We start from the raw sequence: 15,509 nt of genomic DNA, 5'->3' as shown, positions 1-15,509 counted from the left end.
CAATACGCTGTTCCATATCCTGAGGTTCTCGACGACCCAGCAGTGAGACGCCTTGTTTGATGTCCTCGTAGATTTCCCCGGGGCCGAGCATGGCGTCGCTAGGTCCAGGGAATGATGCCTGAAGTATGTCCTGAGCTGGGCGACAGTGGTGGGCTTCCGCAGACCTTGAGGACCGGGAGAGCACTTCCGTTTTGCGGATGTTGACATACTCGGCCGTTCGTAACCGCCAAGAAACGATGGGCTGGTTTCCAAATTGTGAATTTTTGGTACTCACAACGGGGAATGGTCATTCGTGTGCAGCAGCGATAACGACATACAGACGCGAGAGCTCGTGCGCCACCGAATATGTGCACGGGCCTTCGAGCCATCTCGTTCCAACAAGCGTTCTAAAAACAAAGAAAAAAAAAGAAAAAAGAATTATTGAAAGGTTGTTTGGCGATATATAAATAAATATTCTGCGTTCTGTGCAAAAATTAAGTAATGTTTTTTTTTTTTTTTCGTGTTTCGGATAACTTTCGGCGCAGAGCCAGAAGAAGGACATGACCAACCAAATCAACTTCGTCATTTTATAGTAAGTAACAGGACAAGAAGGTAGCGGCAAATACCCCTCAAAGGGATTCATATATCCCACCGCCACCTTCGCATCCAATAGCGTCCCATCGTTTCCGTGACGTCGTGGCCAATGCAGGAGAGGGTTTCGCCTGGATGGATGGATGGATGAATGCGGCTGAGGCCTTTGGATCGGGCGGTAGCTTATGCCACCTAGCCATTTTGTTTTACCATTTAAGCTTAGAATATTTAAATGTGAAATCTATATTCACTCCGCACTGCAAAGAAAGTGGGGCTATAAAACCCCCTTGCCATCAGTTAATAAGAAAATACCTAGTTTTCTCTTGCTTTCTGCCACCATTCACTTAATCTTTGCTTGGTAATCTCTACAGTCTTGAAATCCACTCTCCCTTCGCTGTCTCCAAAACCCAGTGACTTTATTAAATCCATGTTGTCTTCGGTAGGCATAGGGTGAAGCCCTTTACAGTAGATTATCAAGTGCTCAGTCGTCTCGTCCTCCTCTCCACGAGCAGTGCATACTGTGTCCATTTCTTTGTACCTCGCTCTGTATGTTCTGGTTCGCAGAACACCCGTCCTCGCCTCAAACAACAATGAGCTTCCCCTAGAATTGTCATAAATGCTTTCTTTGGCAATAACTGTTTTGTTTAATCTATAGCTTTCCAGAGCCGTCTTTGTCTGCATTCCCTCTAGCCACCGATCTCTTTCTGTGGCCTTAACTTTCTTCTTAACTGAGACCTGCTCTTCTGCATCTCCACTATAGCCTAAAAACTTTCCTCTTAATTTCCTAGTGCGCTGTCTCTACTTCGTGTCTATGCTCCTCATGTATAAATAGCTGAAAACCTTTCGTGCCCATTGGTCCCCATCCATTTGCCTCAACCGATCCTCAAATTCTATCTTGCTCACCGCTTCCCTGCTCTCAAAAGACGCCCATCCCATGTCTCCTTATACTCCCTGGTTTGGCGTTTTGCAATGTGCCCCCAGAGCCAGCCTACCTACTCCGCGCTGTTTTATTTCTAGTCTTGCATGCACTTCGAATTTCATGCATAGTACTGCGTTTTCAAAAGTCAAGCCAGGGACCATGACCCCATTCCAAATCTCTCTCACCACCTCATACCTGTTGTAATTCCAAAGTGCTCTACTTTTCATTACAGCTGCATTTCTGTTGCCCTTACCTATTATGTACTTTTCATGCTCACTGAGATATTCTGCACCGTCACATATCCACACTCCTAGATACTTGTATTTACTAGCTCTCTCAACTGTAATATTCTGTATTTTCAGCCTCTCAACTTCATCATTGTTAAAAATCATGACTGCTGATTTTTCACTACTGAATTCTAAACCTAATTCCTCTCCTTCCTTACCACAGATGCTCATTAATTCCTGCAACTAGTTCTGTCCTGTTGTTAACCATTAGTACAATATCATCCGCATACATCAATCCCGGTAAGGATTGCGGAATTTTTTGGCCTAGCTTACTGTACGAAAGATCGAATCCAAGCCCACTCTTCTCTAGTCTATCCTTTAATCCTCTCAGATACAACATAAACAGCAAAGGCGATAACGGGCACCCCTGCCTAAGAACTCGTCTTGTCTCTATTTTCCCCGTCGCCTTTCCTTCCCATGTTATAATCACCTTATTATCTTTGTAAGTGTTCCTTAATAGGGCTGTTAGTCCTTCATGAAGGTTTAAGCTCTCCACTATGTCCCACAGGTTCCTTTGGTTCACATTGTCATAGGGACCTTTTATATCCAGAAATGCCAGCCAGAGCTCTCTGTTTTGTTTTTGCGCTATTTCTATACACTATGATAGAGAAAATATATTGTCCTCCAACCTTCTTTGTTTCCGAAACCCGTTCTGTAACTCGCCCAGTATGCCCTCGCAATCTACCCACTCCTCCAGTCTGTTCTTTATAATCTGCATTACCAACCTGTAAATAACTGGTGTCACGGTTATGGGACGATAATTCCTAATATCAGACTTATCTCCCTTTCCCTTATATATCATACTCATCCTACTAAGCCTCCATTCATCTGGAATATTTCCTTTTGTTATCTCCTCCGCTGGGGCGTGCCAGATGCCCGCCGTTGGTTTGGCACGTAAAACTCCCAAATTTGACTTTCCTTTTGTTATCATAGTGCTCACTACCTCCCTTAGTTTTGCCTTAGATTTAGGACCCAAATTCTTCACCTGCTTGATTTTGATCCCATCTGTGCCTGTCGATGTGCCACTAGGGACTCTTCGTTCCGCCTTTTCCCATTCTCTTTGTCCAAAATCCGCGATGTCACAAGCTGGACTGCTACTTCCGTCGGTTCTCCTCTCTTCCACATGTACCCGTTCCCGAAATTTCTCCTCCATCACTGCTCCTATATATCGTATCGCATCATCTCCCTCTAATTGATCTCCCTGATGCGAGAGTATGAACCTTTGTCTAGCTTGCGTCGTTTCACCGAGTGAGTTCAAGTGCTCCCAAAACTTCTTAGCTGCGTTTCTATTTTTCTTGCTTACATTGCTCATCCATTCCTCACCCTTTCTCTGAATTTTCGCATTGATCCAACTGTATGCCTTTCGGCGACATGTTATAAAAGTGTCCCATTTTCTCTTTACTTCCGTTTCTGAATCCCCTATGCGCTTGGAATACCTGTGTTCTCTAGAGGCTTCTTGACGTTTTCGTATCGCTTGCTTCACTTCTTTCCTTCCTAGCACCGTCAACACCACTTATATCTAATACCGCAGCGCTTCCCTCTCTCCCTTCAAGGAGCGTCGGCATGAGTAGGCTGAACTGGTAGTGCGCTTCTCCGCAGGGCTCCCCTTGACAGTTGGCCTCTAAGTTCTTTGCAATGCACGTTCTCTTTTACTTTCCCTTTCCCTCTACGCTTGACGCGAGGCAAATAAAAAAAAAAAAGCGCCACGGCGTCGCGGTTTTTTTTTTTTAGAGCGCAACTCTTAGGCGCTTGTTTCCGGCTTGAGCGGCGTCGGCGTCGCCGTCGGCGTAACCGCGCGGTGCATTATGGGTAAATTTCCCCGCTAAATCTAGCGGAAAAATTTACCCGCTAAACCTAGCGGAAAAATTTCCCCGCTAAACCTAGCGGAAAAATTTCCCCGCTAAATCTAGCGGAAAAATTTCCCCGCTAAATCTAGCGGAACAATTTCCCCGCTAAATCTAGCAGAAAAATTTCCCCGCTAAATCTAGCGGAAAAATTTCCCCGCTAAATCTGGCGGAAAAATTTCCCCGCTAAATCTAGCGGAAAAATTTCCCCGCTAAATCTGGCGGAAAAATTTCCCCGCTAAATCTAGCGGAAAAATTTCCCCGCTAAATCTAGCGGAAAAATTTCCCCGCTAAATCTAGCGGAAAAATTTCTCCGCTAAATCTAGCGGAAAAATTTCCCCCTAAATCTTGCGAAAAAATTTCCCCCTAAATCTAGCGGAATAATTTACCCGCTATATTCAGCGGAAAAATTTTCCCGCTAAATCTAGCGGAAATATTTCCCCACTAAATCTAGCAGAAAAATTTCCCAGCTAAATCTAGCGGAAAAATTTCCCCGCTAAATCTAGCGGAAAAATTTCCCCGCTAAATCTAGCGGAAAATTTTCTCTGGGAGTCACGTGACCTGGGGGGTCACGTGACCCCCCCCCCGAGGTCACGTGACCCCCTCCCCGACGTGACCTCGGGGGGGGGGGGGTCAGGTGACCCCTCCCCCAGGTCACGTGACCCCCCCTCCAAGAGCACGTGACCCTCACTACCCTTTCCTCCTCCTCCTCAAGAGCTGCGCTCTAAAGGGGTGTCCAAACAGGACACTACAAAACGCACGACCCCGACAAATCGTGAAAATTGAAGCGGACGCTTCTATTTTTACGATTTGTCGGAGTCGTAAAAATTTTTGCAGGAGTCGTGAAAATTTTCACGATCACGACTTTTCTCTTTGCCTCCTCCACTTTGCTCTGACGTCACACGCCACATGCGTCTGGCTCACCTCGCCAACGCACTCGCGTACCGCCGTCGCCTCGGCTCGAAGGCCAAGGAGGTTCGGCTTCGGGTGGATTTGGGACATTCCTGCGTCGAAGGGTGCGTTTCGCCCGCCTCGGATCTGCTTTCTTTGTCGAGATTCACTTTCGTCGTGATGGCGTCCGACGCGGTTCCGTATTGTGAGCGGAGGACTTGAGCGATTGACCGACAGCCAACAGAGCGCGTGAGTGGCTCTCCGGACCCACGTGATGAGCAGAGCAAGGCCGCCGTGGAGGAAGCGAGGGGGAGATTTGACGGGGGAAGTTTCCCCCCGGGAGCTTTGACGGAGGGAAGTTTCCCCCGACGGCCGGAAGCGGAGCGCGGCACGATTTGCCGGAGTCGTGAGTTTTGTAGTATCCTGTTTGGACAGGCCTTAATTCGGCATTACAGGGAGTTGTAAACGGCTTCCATTTTTCTCCTTTTTTTCTTCAACGGTCGTCCGTCGCGTTCCTTCCTTCGACGGCTTCTTTAGCTACTTCTGCGACTTGGGTCACGTGACAATAAGGCTGGAGGAATCAACTTGAAGAACTCTAGAAGCGAACATGATTGTAAACCTGAGACTGGGACAACTCTAGAAGCGAATATGATTGTAAACCTGAGACAATCATGTTCAACTTACACCAGCTCGTCTGCACTCTGACTATTTTTTCGCTAGAAGCGAGTAGGTTTTTGGACGCCGAGGGTCGGAAGTTCAACTCTCGAATGAGATCGAGCACATTTTGGAATACAACACAACCGCGGCCTCGTGTGTGAACGTGAACGTTGCTTTTCAATTGTCGGTGCTGTCATTCCGTACAGATGTGGTTTATCCGCGCTTTGACGGAAAACTGGATGTGAAAGTGTCCATATTTGAGTTTCTGCAAGGATGACTACGAAAGCGTGGACTATACAGCGAATCGATGGGAAGATCTCGCTCCTTGACGGCATGGCAGGGTGAGAACTTTCTAATTTTTATGATCGTGGTTTCGTTTCTTGTTTTTACTTTTCGCTGAATGCATGCTTGGGAGTGATTGGGTTGTGGCCTGGAAGCAACAAATTCAAGTGCTGGCGCTACTTGCAGGTGCAGAGCTAAATAAAAATGACTTGATTTATGAGCTCTGGTTGTAATGTTTTCGCAAGGTATGCAAGTGGTAGGATATCGCGGTTGCAACCAGAACATCAATTTAAAAACAACAACAACAGAAGTACATTGTGTCGTTTCTGCGTATCCTCGTCGGAGCGCAGAAATGATCCGCTACAACTAACTAGTAAGATCTACATTTTAGCGGGTCTCTCAGCTGTAGCTTGGAGTGTACGGAAGCCGGAATAGGTGATATTCACTTGAAGTCACTCGCTAGGTTCGCTGGCATCGCCCACCCCGGTCGCCATCTTCGAGGTCTCTTTCTATCGCGGGTGTCGTCTGGCCGGACCTTTTAGCGTGGTTTAGCAGCATTTTACAACTTTAAAGGGTCTTTTCGACCGAAACTAGGGGTTATTCTTATACTTTGGCGCTTTTGAAGCGCCGTAAGAGTATTTTGTGTGTGTTTTAGTTCGTTTTTGTCGCTATCGGACTTGTCCACCGCGGCCGCGTTGCTCCCTCGGCTCCATGAAGCGCTCCGTGTCGCGCGCCGTGCCCACAGCGGTAGCTCTTACAAGAACTGTTTTTTCTACTTTGGTGCTTTTGCAGCACGGTGTGATTACTCTTTGTTTTGTTTTGCTGGTTTCTTTATTGTTTTTCTCTAGCGGATTTGCTGCACTACGGCCGTGTAACCGCGTTGCTCTATCGCCTCTTTGTCGTACACACGTCGTGCCTTCGGTGTTCGTTCCTGTGCAGAAACATACCGCGCGGCTCAAAGAGTGCGCAGTTTATGAAAAATTCGGCGCATTTTTCATTAGCCCAAGCGATTTAAAAATCGCATGTAAGCGATTTGGCGAGCGGCGAAACAAGCGATGGCGACCCGCTTCGCTGCCGCTTTGCTGCCGCTCGGTCACTCGCACGACGAGGCAAACCGCATAAAAGCGACGGGAGCACACGACCAAGGCGATGAGCGCTAAGTTTTCTATAAATCCTAAAACCGAGCTACGCGACGAGCGACAGTGAAGGGTGAACCGCATGTAAGCGATTTAGCGAGCGACGGCGACAGCGACGGGAGTCGGCGACGAGCGACGGAGATTTCTCACGGTCGGTCGTCGCGTGCATGGTTTTTGTATTTCTAGAAAACGTCGCTAATCGCCTGGGTCGCTTGCTCCCGTCATGTTCATGCGGTCTGCCTCGTCGCGCGAGTGACCGAGCGACAGCGAAGCGGGTCGTCGTCGCTTGTCTCGTCGCTGTCGCCGTCACTCGTCTCGTCCCGTCGCTCGCTAAATTGCTTACGTGCGGTTCAGCCTTTACACACGGTACTCGGCGGCAACAAGGAAACTAGATCGGCCCGCCCCCAAGAAAAACCTTTTTCTCTTTTGTTCAACAAAGCTTTTTCAACTATATGAAATTAGCACACACTACCAACGTACGACCGCGTACCCAAGCCAGTCAAACCGCGACCTTGAAGATGGCGGATCGACGGTGAAGCTCCCTGGCAAAATCGAACCTGCAGGCTCAGTGAATATACCTATATGGTTCATTGACCAGTTTACTTATACATACACCAGAGCCATATACTAACGATTTAGCTGGAGCTCCTTCAGGCTGCCCAAAGAATCCCACCACATACCAGGAAGCTCTATGGAGCATATTATTATGAGTAAAGCTATACGCACTCCAGAGTGCACTTCGGAAGGAAATGGCTATAAGCACTCCGCTAAACTCGTATAAAACAAATGGCCTCAACAAGTTTTCTGAGCGATGGCATAGCATATGAGAAAGAAGAAGACGCCGTTTCGAACGGCTGTGTTTTCATGTTCTCCGCCCAAGAAACCCAATCGGCCTCTGGCCGAGGTACTACGTCTACTGCTGCTGCTGCTACCGTTTCCCCGATGGATGACTACCGAATGCTGATGCCACGTCTACCTACTGGTAACCTCGTTCTTAATTCACTATTCCTGCATGGAGATCTCGCTGCTCGACCCTACCGAGCTCCGGACTTTGGAGATCCCCTCAGTGGCATAATTGACCGAAAGGACATCATCGCCAAGGGACAATACCAAATGTCTCATGTCTGGATGGTCGTATGTTTGACATCCCTCGCGAAAAGCAAGCTCGTCGCCTGCGAAGAGCTGAAGGTGAAAGGACGCAAATGCCTTGTCGTAGATCCAGAATCAAAAGTGAAACTCAGGCTTCTGTGGCTACCCCCACATGAAGAAAACCGGAGAGTTGCTGAAGCGCTGGAACCCTTGGTACCGTGCGGTCTATCGTACGAGAGAAGTGGAAATACGAAGGAATGGTAGATATGGATACCCTCAACAGAGGGGTGCAACTGGCACTTTGAGACGACGTAAGCGTGAGCAAGATTCCTCACCTACTGACTATTTATGGGTGCCAGAGCTTGATACTGATCCCCGGACGACCTCCTTTGTGCCTGCGATGCAACCGCGTGGGCCACATCCGCCGCCACTGCCGGACTCCGAGGTGCACGAAGTGCCAAACGGACACAGCCTTGCTGACTGCATCCTCACCTACGCCGACAGGCTTAGGATCGGAACAGCAGACGGCTCAACCACAGAACACCTGATGGATGCAAGCGAGGTTGTTGAACCGAGTGGGGACATCCCCATGATGACTGAGCCTCCAGGTTCAACATCTCAGCCACCCCCGACCGAACCCCCTCTCCCAGAAGGAACCTTTCCCTCTCTTGATGTGAGTGCAGATCAACCCGCCAGCTTCCCCGTACAATCCAAGAAAGAGCACTGACTACTTCCCACGCCGCAGAATGCGGACAGACTTCTACAGATGATCAACAAAACAAAGCAACCACCGAGGTTGAGGAGAAAGGTAACTCAATGCAAGGAATCGACGATGCGGATGACCCCATTCTTGCAATCGAGGCAGTTACGAATGCGGCATTGAGCGACGGTACCATACCTAGATCAAAACTGTCAGACAGAAGACAGGCTGGAACACGGCACAAGCCGTATTTGAAGCCATCTTCTGGCCCTGAACTTGTCGAACACAAGCCACTGAGCGGTAACGCTCAACCATAAACGATCGCATGTCCAGCGCCCTTCAGCTCCGAGTAGCTACCTTAAACGTGAGAGGTCTTAAATCTAAGCGAAAGCAGTGCCAGCTCCTTCAGCTTATATCCCTACAGCAAGTAGATGTATTGGCAGTACAAGAAACAAAATTGTCCGGCGAGGAAGAAACCGAAATCGCGTTGAAACCTTTTCTAAATGATTTCGATGTGTGCGTCACCCATGCAACGGGCACATCGGCCGGGTGTTTTTTGCTACTGAAAAGGAAAACGGGTCTGGCTGCTAACGCTCTCACCACCGATCGAGAGGGGCGCTTCATTGTATGCGATCTTACTTATGGCATTGACGAATAACGCATAATATGTGTGTACGCTCCCAACGCTGTGAACGCACGTAACGACTTCTTTTTACTCATAGAACCATATATTAGAACCGATAGAAAACTATTTCTTCTGGGAGACTTCAACTGTGTGTTAAATATGGAAGATCGTTCCCAATTTACGTCCAGATTTGACTCTATGTGCAGCATTACTGTATTCCTTCATTACCGAAAACAACTTAGCGGACATTGGAGAACACAAAGGAAGCAGAGTATACATTACACACATTTCCAACGCTCATCTCACGCACGACTGGATCGAATATACGTATCTGAAGAACTCTACAAGGTTATTTCAGGTTACACGGTTAAACCTGTTTTTTTCTGAGACCACTGTCTTGTGTCTATTACCATTGGCGAAAAGGAAAGGCATTTATCGCGTCCTGAATGGCGCGTATAGAAACTGAACACAACCCTTCTAGATTACGAAATATTTGCCGATCGTATCTCCGAAATGTTTTTACACGTACAGCAGATACCCTCACTACACGTATTTTGCAAATGGGTCATGTTCAAACAAGAGGTTAAAAATTGGGCAGTCGAACGCGCGAGCACTCTCACATTCGAAAAAAAGGCGAGAACTGAAGAATCTCTTAAATACCCTATAAACACTTTACAAACTTTAGAGTAACAATCCTGGTGAATACACAGAAGAAATAAACATGACTAAAACACAACTCCAGCGATACGATGCCGACAAATATCGAGGAGCAGTGATTGGATCGCGCTCACAAAAATTTCTACTTAGAGAGACACCCGGCCGGAGATCCTTGGAAGATAAGTAAAGGTATGCTTTAACAAAAGAAATTGTTGAAATCGAACATAATGGCAATACGAGAATGGATACATCAAATATTTCAGAGGCCTTTGTGGATTATTACACTAATCTTTTGGGGAAAGGCATTCCAATTGAAGAAAATTCAGATATAGAACACCTTGTAAACTTCTTGCCTTCTTTATCAGACCAGGAAAAAGAAATAATCGAGGGTCCTCTGACCTACAGGAAATTCAAAATGTCATAAAAGCACTTCCTTCAACCTGGACCTGACGGCCTAAGTGCTGAATTCTACAAGAAATTTTCTGATCTGTTGAGTTCATTACTACTTTATGTCCTAAAAGCCGCTTACGAATACCAAAAAGTTACTGGCATATGCTGATGACGTGGCACTGTTCTGTTCGAATAAGAAGAGTGTGGAAAAAGGCCTTCATATAACAAAGAAGTATTGTGACCTAACGGGAGAGACGTTGAACACTGAAAAATCTAATGGCTTCTGGATAGGCGCGTGGGCAACCATGCCAGGACAATTTGCTGGGCTGTCGTGGAACTGCTGTCCCTTCAAATATCTTGGCGTTCCTCTAGATCAAACAAGATCCAATAATCTATATTGGAATTCCGTTGTAACTGAGATTAAGCAAACATCATTAGCATGGAGGGCACGAGACCTTTCAATCTTCGCAAAAGCAGCAGTGTGCAACATTTTTTTTAATATCTAAACTAATGTTTGTCTTACAAGTATTACACTGCGGCCGTTCAAAAGTACAAGCCTTCCACAGAACCTTTGCGACCTTTATTTGGAGCTCATCTTGGGAACGGATGAAACGCGATAACTTATTCTTTCCGTCGGAAGCTGGTGGCTTAGATCTTGCACATTTATTCGTCCGCCAACTCGTTTCTCGACTATTTTTCTTAGGAATTTATCCCATTCTTTTCTGGTTACCATCGTCCAAAGAAAGTTGGCACATCACTTGCCCTTTTTGGTCATATCAACAACAAATTCTACCCAAGGCAAACTATGGGGCTTTTGGAAAGAAGTAGTCGATACCTTTCTGTTTCTAAAAGTCCGCTTCTCATTAGAATATTTATTTGAAGTACCAAGAAAACGACTATCACGGGTCTTGATTGAAAGTCTCTTTCCCCATTCCACTCTATAGGACACGATTTAGTGACTGTGATGGACAAGATGTTCTAAATCGTGTAAAGCGAATGTGCATATCTCCAAGTGCTAAAACATTTTCTTTAAGTTACACATATCAACGCTTCCAGTAAAATCGTGGCTCCAAGAACGTGGGTTTTTTTGTGCCGTGGTCAATTGACTGTCGATTATGCCACCGACCGGAAACAATAGAACACTGCTTCACCTACTGTACACATGCCGTTTTCTTCTGGGATGTCCTCCAACGAACTCTTCAAAGGAAATAGACTTTACCGATCATAGTATTCGTTTTTTACACATGCCTAGCGAGACAAGCATTCCCTATGATTTATTTATGCTGATAGGCCTCCACAGCCTCTGGAGATGCCGGATGATTGACAGGAATGTCGACACACCACGCACCACAAAATCCATTTTTCTAGAAGAAATTTCAAAAGTAAGAAGTGTTTACGAAGCTCACCCACCAGTATCTGAATGGTTTCACCTTTTTGATGCGTGTTTGAGACTTCCAGATTTTTAATATCTGGAAATGATCGAGATTATAGCCTGCTAAATAACGTTGTGTTTGTTTTTGTTTAAGATGTGCCGGGAGTGAAATAGTGCTATAGGAGTGCGGCTTACGCAGACATTCCTCTCAACTTTTCACCTCATATCCATCCCTGTGTACATAATAATCATTTCAACTTGTAACCATGTAACCTGAATTTTGAACAAATTTCCATGTAATAAAGAAAAAAAAAGCGATGGCATAGCAAGGTTCCACTTCCGGTGCTCGAACGAGTAGGACGGGTAATCATGAGCTCCGTTGGAGCGGTGAAAACGGCCCCGTCAGGCCGTGGTACTACTGTTAAAGGAGCTGTGCAACGATATTCAATTGGAATGTATCTCTCTATACACGAGCTTACTGGCACACCTGGGACTCAAGGATACTCACACGCAACGCCATTGGCCAAGAAACTCCTTTGTTGCGGTGTAATTTCAAGGACAAAAGCGATCCTTTTCATTCAATCTCTCCTTTGCAAAATTTGATGACGTAACTCGGGGGCCCCAGTACACCCAAGTGACGATATTTGAATGCGGTTCATAGATTCGACCCGAGCATTGCGTGGGCACTCGACTTGGGCTCGTGACAATTGCTAGCTCGAGAAGCATTCGGGTTTTGACCCGTGTCCAATCGCTGCAACGACGACAACAGCCGAGCCATAACAATGCCTGGAACTCAGCGCGTGTCCTGCGCTTTGCCAACCCCAGCGCGTGGCTATGATCAACACTGGCGGCATATAATCGGCTCCAGATCACGTGGCCGCTTGTTCTGGCAGCGAGTTGAGGGGGTGAACGCTGCTCGTTTTTCTTAAATTTTTTTCTGGAACTTCTATTGCGTGGGGTTAAAAACGAACGCGTGTTTCATAGGTCATTAACGTTAGGGATCCGTTTTAAGCGGTATTTGCGCAAAGTACAAATATTGTTGCATTGGTCCTTTAATGATGCACCCGAAGATTACCGGGTTATCCTTCCCCAGCTGCCCACAGGATACGTTGTAACAAATACTGTTTTTCTTCACTGCAACGTGAAAGGCCGTCCTTACCGAGTGAACTAGAAAGGCTCGACGTACTGAAGGACCTGGCTTCTGCCGGCCCTCATCAGATGACCCACGTCTGGAGTTTGAGAATGCACTCCCTCGCAGCGAAGCAACGACTGGTCGACGCCAAGGAGCTGACCATCAAAGGGGGACAATGCCTTGTCATCGACCCGGCGAACATGGCGGTGAAGGTGAAACTTCACTGGGTCCCGTACGACGTGCCCAACGGCCAGGTAAAGAAAGACCTGGAGCGCTACGGCAAGGTCTCCGAGATTACCAGGGAGCTCTTTCGGAAGAAGGGGCTTGAAACTGTCGAATCAAACACCAGAAGTGTACGTCTGACCCTCAAGGAAGGCTACACTGTCGACAGCCTCCCCCACGAAATTCGCCTGAAGGGGTGTAAGGTGCTCGTCGTCGTGCCAGGACGCGCTCCGCTTTGCCTGCGCTGCCGTCGTACAGGCCACATCCGCCGGGACTGCCGTGTCCCCCAATTCTCCGACTGCCATCGCTTTGGCCCGGAGGCCAACGACTGTGTCAAGACCTACGCGTCGATGGCCCGCGACCGCAAGGCGGACGGCCAGTTAGACTTCGTGATGGACGACGTCGAAGCGGAGGAAGCGGTCGGCGCTTCTGGGCCGACTGCACTTCCGCCGCCCGACGGCGGTGGGTCGGCTACCCCAGTAGACGTGGATAATCCGGCCGCACCGGCTGGAAGCAGCGGCTCCGAGCCCGTACCGCAAGGCGCGGGGGCGGCGGGCGCGAAGAAGGAGGAGCCACAGGCCCAAGAGAAAGACCTCAGCCAAAGAGACGGAATTGCCCCGAGGGAAAGTGACGACGGTACTCCTAGTCGCGACCCCTCGGCTCCGGGGCCAGACGCGGACGTTGAGATGGGCCAGGTGGTCAAGCGACTGCGAGACCCAACGTCAACCCCAAAAGACGCCGCAGCTGGAGGGACGGCAACGTATCCGGAAGCCGGGACTTCTGCCAAGCGAACTCTTGTTCAGGCAAAGTCTCGCATACCAACTGAAGACCACTGCAGTAAGAACTCGCAGTGAGTGTCCTTTCAAGGAAGGTTCGGTTTGTGTAACCCTGCCTTTTTTTAACATCTGCTGGAGGGCTTTTATTTAAACGAGGAGAAACTACGGATTTCGACCCGACCACGCTGGATCTTCGCGACTCGATTCGTTTCGCGACACTAAACGTTCGTGGCCTCAACTCGCGGAAAAAACAATACCATCTCCAACGGCTACTGGCTGAGGAGGAAATAACAAAATGGTGAGTTGGGCCAGTTGGTTCATAATGGGAAAAGACAAGCGCCGAAAGACTAGGACAAGGTAAGAAGACGACCGACACAAGGCGCACTCGCAACTGTAGTTTTATTTATGGAAAAACATAGTCTTATATACACTTTTAAAAAACACCCACGTCACTTTCCACGTGCCCACTCTTTATCCAAGAATAGACGCTCTTTTTCTGACAGAGTCACTGAAGGCTCGCTTATGCACTTATCTGCACCCTTCCTTATTGCATACGCCTCATGAATTTCCCTTGTAATCTTTTTGCTGTATCGCCCCAGGATTGCCACGTCATTTAAAACTGGTGTGCACTCGCATCGGTTGCAATGCACAGCCAGGTGCCCCGAAGGTGACTGTTTTAAGGAAGCAGCATGCTCTCTTGCGCGATCATTTACACAACGCCCAGTTTGGCCTATGTAAGACTTGCCGCAGGAAAGCGGAATGTCATACACAACACCGGTGTGACACTCCACAAACTTATTCTTGTGTTTTTTCTTACACTCGTCAATCTTCCCTTCGGGATCATTGATTTTCCTGCATAACGCAGGAAGCTTTTTAGGGGCTGAAAAAAGGACAGGAACGTCGTTATGTTTCGCCACCTTTTTTAAGTTATGAGACCCTGCGTGAATGTAAGGGATTACAGCGGTTCTTATTTTTTGGCGTTCAAGAAATTTAGGAGTGCGGAAAGAAACTTCTTGAACGCCAAAAAATAAGAACCGCTGTAGTCCCTTACATTCACGCAGTGTCTCATAACTTAAAAAAGGTGGCGGAACGTTACGACGTTCCTGTCGTTTTTTCAGCCCCTAAAAAGCTTTCTGCGTTATGCAGGAAAATCAATGATCCCGAAGGGAAGATTGACGAGTGTAAGAAAAAACACCAGAATAAGTTTGTGGAGTGTCACACCGGTGTTGTGTATGACATTCCGCTTTCCTGCGGCAAGTCTTACATAGGCCAAACTGGGCGTTGTGTAAATGATCGCGCAAGAGAGCATGCTGCTTCCTTAAAACAGTCACCTTCGGGGCACCTGGCTGTGCATTGCAACCGATCTGAGTGCACACCAGTTTTCAATGACGTGGCAATCCTGGGGCGAAACAGCAAAAAGATTACAAGGGAAATTCATGAGGCGCATGCAATAAGAAAGGGTGCAGATAAGTGCATAAGCGAGCCTTCAGTGACTCTGTCTGAAAAAGAGCGTCTATTCTTGGATAAAGAGTGGGCACGTGGAAAGTGACGTGGGTGTTTTTTAAAAGTGTATATAAGACCATGTTTTTCCATAAATAAAACTACAGTTGCGAGTGCACCTTGTGTCGTCGTCTTCTTAGCTTGTCCTAGTCTTTCGGCGCTTGTCTTTTCCCATTACGAGGAGGAAATGGATTTTTTCGCCATACAGGAAACAAAAATGTCATCTGATAGCGACATAGAGCAAGCGCTGAAACCCTTCCTTGGTCGTTACGAAATTTGTGTCAGTCATGCGGTCGGAGCGTGAGCGGGCTGTTTCCTGTTTTTAAAAAAGTCAGTGCCACTGCGAGGCTGGACCATTGTTGTGGATGAGTGTGGTCGCTTCATCTCGTGTGATTTCCTTTTGTTTAACCGCAATTGGCGAGTCATATGCGTGTACGCGCCCAACAAGGCTAGCGAAAGA

This window comes from Ixodes scapularis, unplaced genomic scaffold (assembly GCF_016920785.2).
Source record: "Ixodes scapularis isolate PalLabHiFi unplaced genomic scaffold, ASM1692078v2 PGA_scaffold9__187_contigs__length_104089568, whole genome shotgun sequence".
NCBI lineage: Eukaryota > Metazoa > Arthropoda > Arachnida > Ixodida > Ixodidae > Ixodes > Ixodes scapularis.
The sequence above is the reverse complement of the archived record's forward strand: the minus strand, read 5'-3'. Positions refer to the sequence as shown.